Raw genomic sequence first — 4,827 nt, forward strand, 5'->3', positions numbered from 1 at the left:
CTCAATGCTGTCACCAGGACAGATGCACACCCTATTCCAAGGGCAGATGAGCTCATAGACAAATTGGCTTCTGCCAAATATTTGAGCACATTTGATTTGACAGCTGGCTATTGGCAAATCAGGTTAGCTGAGGAATCCAAAGCCAAAACTGCATTTTCGACCCCAGGAGGTCATTACCAATTTGTGGTGATGCCCTTTGGTTTGAAGAATGCACCTGGCTGCCACCTTCCAAAGGTTGGTTAATCAAGTCCTTACTGGGTTGGATGTCTTTTGTGCAGCTTATCTCGATGATATTGCTGTCTTCAGCTCCACCTGGGAGGATTACCTGGTCTACCTGAAGGAAGTGCTAGAGGCTCTGCAAAAGGCAGGCCTCACTATTAAGGCCACTAAGTGCCAGATAGGGCAGAGTAAGGTTGTGTACTTCGGCCACCTTGTAGGTGGAGGCCAAGTTCAACCACTGGAGAGTAAGATCCAGACCATCAAGGACTGGTCCCCTCCAACTACCCAGACTCAGGTCAGAGCTTTCTTAGGCCTGACTGGGTACTACAGGACGTTTGTTAAGAAAACTGTCAAAAGGCATTTGATGACCTGAAGAAGGCCTATACTGAAGAGTCCTGACTACTCCAAAGAGTTTATTGTCCAAACAGATGCTTCTGAGTTGGGGGTGGGAGCTGTGCTTTCACAACTTAATGTAGATGGTCAAGACCAGCCCATTGCTTTTATTAGCAGAAGGCTGAATCCAGAGAAAAACGTTGGTCAGCTATTGAGAGGGAGGACTTTGCTGTGGTGCCGGCCCTAAAGAAGTTGAGACCCTACTTATTCGGCACTCACTTAAAGATTCAGACTGACCATAAGCCCCTCTTATGGCTTAATCAGATGAAGGGCGAAAACCCCAAACTACTCAGGTGGTCCATTTCCCTACAGGGGATGGACTTTACAGTGGAGCACCGCCCAGGGACTGACCATGGTAATGCAGATGGTCTCTCCAGGTACTTCCACTTAGAACATGAAGACACAACTGGTCAAGGTTAGTCTAATACCGCTCACAGTTTTTTAAATACATACAATTCAGACATACATGGCGGGCGGAAAGAACACTACAGGAGGCACTCCCTGAATATGCCCCTCTGGAAGGCCGCTTGTTGCAGGAAAAGATCTCCGAAAAGGCTGTCTCCCAGATGTATAAGTCAATTATGAATAATAAACCGGACAGGCTGGAGGGCCTGCGGGCCGTTTGGGAGAAAGAAGTAGGGGAGATGGATGATGTAGACTGGGGGGTAGTATTAATGCACCCTAGGGAGGTAGCGATTAAGTCGCGACTCCGCTTGATACAATTTAAGATCCTACACAGGGTATACTTTGACAGAGTACGGCTCTTTAAGATGGGGAGAGTATCTGACCCTAGCTGCTTGCGCTGTGGAATTGCACCTGGAGATTTCTTACATACAGTGTGGTAGTGCTCACATATACAAACCTACTGGGGGGAGGTCCCCGCTGAACTGGGTGAGGTGCTAGAGATAGATATCCCACTGAATCCGAAGCTCATTCTCCTGGGGATGGCCAATGATGTGGACCTGGCCCGTCCACTGCTGATCTTTTTAGTCCTAGTACTGGTGGTAGCCAAAAGGGACATTGCCAGGAAATGGGGGGCACCGGATACACCCCAGTTAGGAGAATGGAGGAGGGGCATGAATCTGTACATGGCGGCCGAAAGGGTCACGTAAATTTCGTAAAGTGTGGGGCAAATGGAGACGTTACCATGATTTGGATGAAGGACTTTGAGAGATGTCAGTTGTACGTAACTATGATGCATACACAGGACAGAGCCGTTCGAGTTCAAGGGAATGTACATCACAGAACTGGTGATCTGCTATCAATACATGTGTATCTGAATAATACTAGGGGGGACCTAAATTTTGTTGGAATGTGCGGGGGGGGCCTTTGGCTTGACAGTGACATGCTTGTTCTGTACTTGTTTTCTTTTGCTGAAAATAATAAAAATGTTTTTTAAAAAACATGTTGAGTAAGGTGTCATACGACTTGGAATACTACCCCCTCGCCAGTTCTGGCAACAGGGGTAGCATTCCATCCTTCTAGAGGGAGACGACATGTACCTAATCTGAAACCTGGGTAAAGTTAAACATGAGCCTCAGCATCACAAAATGGATGCTGCCACCACAGACACAAGTCTGATCTCCTGCTGCTGGGAGTCCTTCCAGCTTGGGAGGCCTGTACAAAGGGTTTCCTGTCAGGGGAGGTGCTTGCACCACCCCAGACAGGATTTTCTGTAGTGGGTTAGGGAGGGCTGAATAGAATGAGACATGCCTGGGGCACACAAGGTGTCCCTGTGCATATGCCAGTTCAAACCGGAGCTGGGGCTTTCCAGCCCCAGTCCTGGCGCGAAACTGGAAAAAGTAAAGGGGGTGTATCCTCCCCCCTTCCTGGTCCCACCCAGAGGAGGGACCTAGCAGGTGATCCAGCCCCTAGATTTGGTTTAAGAGTAGGAGCTGTGTCCTAAGACTTCAGATTATCCTGAACTCGACTTGAATTAAGAAGATAAACTGGACTTCGACATTCTGCTGCACAGAAGACTGAAAAGAATCTCCCTTGTGGCCAAGGAATGACCACCCTGTGAATACAGGCACCATCCAGCAACTCGACGACTGCCTTACCGCTGCCTCCCGCCGGAGCCCGAGCCCAGAGCCCAACAAGACCTAGATTGCCAGACATCTCAGAGCCCGATCCACAGTCCCTGAAAAGAAGAGACCCGTGGAGGCACCGAGAGACGTGGGACCGGCCATCTTGGAAGATCCAAAGCGTGGCATTGGCTGAAGTCCTTTCTCCTTGGTCGCAGTTTTTGTGTGGAGCAGGGGCCCCGTAGGTCCAGAGCTATCGCCCTGAGCCAAGGAGTTCCCCAAGGCTCGAGCCTAAGTCCCACTTTATTCAACCTCTATGTTGCCCCAGTGGCATCTATTGCGGAGAAACATGGGGTTGTTGTGGTGACTTACGCGGATGATACTCAGCTGGTTGGAGCTCTTTCTCAGCCAGCTGAGCAGGCAGCTAGTCAGTTTACATCCTGCCTGCAAGACCTGGCTAATTGGATGTCAAACAATTGTCTCAGATTAAATGGAGACGAGACGGAGGTCCTTATCGTAGGCAAGTCTCCGTCTGTTTGGACATCCGCATGGTGGCCCCAGACCTTGGGCCCCTTACCTCAACCTAAAGAACAGGTCAAGAACTAGGGTATTTGGATGGACTCAAAACTATCTTTTGAGTATTACACTAGACGTGTAGCCGGTACTTGCTTTGGCATTCTCCGTTGTCTGAGAAAGACACTCAACCTGCTCCCAGTGTCAGCAAGGAGGGCCCTGGTGACTTCCAGGCTGGACTACGGGAATGCCTTATATCTGGGAGCTAACGTGAGATGTCTTCAACGTTTGCAAGGTATCCAAAATGCTGCTGCACGCCTAGTGTTAGCACTGCCTAAAAGATCTTCCACCAAAAAGGTATTGGGAACGCTCCACTGGCTTCCAATTAAAGATCGTGTCCAGTTTAAAATCCTGTGTATAGGCCATCGGATCGCTCACAGTAAGGGCCCGAGTTTCCTGAGGAATTTGCTTACATTGTATAAACCAACTAGGCCCCTCCGGTCGGAGGGCACTGGGCTAATGTGTATCCCGAAGACTTGCAGGGCCAGGATGGTGCGGCAGATCCTTCCGCCTTCTGGCAGCACGAAGTTGGAACACTCTTCGTCTCAGACTCCGGATGGAGCTGTCCGAAAAAGTTTTCCGCAAGGAACTCAAGACACATCTGTTCCCCAAATATTGAAGTGCTCTCTTCAGGCTGTACTAGGGATCTTTCTGGCCACTATCAGCGCGGGGACACACTGACTAGTGTAACCAGGCACTTTATAAGCTCAGTTAATAATAATAATAATAATAATAATAATAATAATCCATGAGGAGCTGACTGCGCAGCCCCTGAGTCATCCTCAATGCTGTTCTTTGGGGTTTGAGAAGCCCCATCACTGAGTAGCATCTGAACCGAAGATCAGCCCCCCAGCATCCATGAGATCTGCGTGGGGCCCTTTTGCATTTTGCCACTCGACACGTCATCCTGGTCACTGGTCCGTCGGCTAGTGGCTATCTTGGTGACAAAATCTGAAATCTACACTGCTGGTCTGGTTGCTCCAGACTGGCCCTTGCTCCTGTAAAAAGGAGCAACCCCTCTGACCTTGCTGGTCAGAGTAAGAAGCTGGCATTGTTTCCTGCTTTGCTTGCATTAGCCAAGGCCTGTTTGCTCCAATCAAGAAGCCGGCACCGCCATCAGCTAGAGCCTTTGTGGGACAGCTCGTGATCGACTCCTGGACGTCGCTGACCTGTTCGTGTCTACGTGGCTGCAGACACAATCTTCACTTCTTCACCTGTTGGCACCTGACATCGCTGGTTCCCTCCTGGTTCCACGGTAGTCACTGGCTAGTGACTTTCAACATTGTACCCTCTGCTTTCAGGTCTTCACTTCTTCAGATCTACCCTTGGATCCACCGGAACTCTTCTCGACTGGCCGCCTGCAGCATCATCATCTTCAGGCTCCATTGAACTGCACGACGAAACTCGGCGCACTTTCACACCTATGCACCCGCTTCCTGTGGGTGAGGTAACGCTGGCACTCCGGTGCTCCTGTGTAGAGTAAAATCTCTAGGTTTCAAGTTGTTAGGTTCTGGTCCATCCGGAAGACTCCCTTTGCAGTAACTTTGTAACTTTTACGCACCCATTGAAATTCTATGGGCGCCCGCGTGTAACTTCTAACACGGCACACGCACTCCGT

The sequence above is a fragment of the Lissotriton vulgaris genome, chromosome 1_1 (assembly GCF_964263255.1).
Source record: "Lissotriton vulgaris chromosome 1_1, aLisVul1.2, whole genome shotgun sequence".
Classification (NCBI taxonomy): domain Eukaryota; kingdom Metazoa; phylum Chordata; class Amphibia; order Caudata; family Salamandridae; genus Lissotriton; species Lissotriton vulgaris.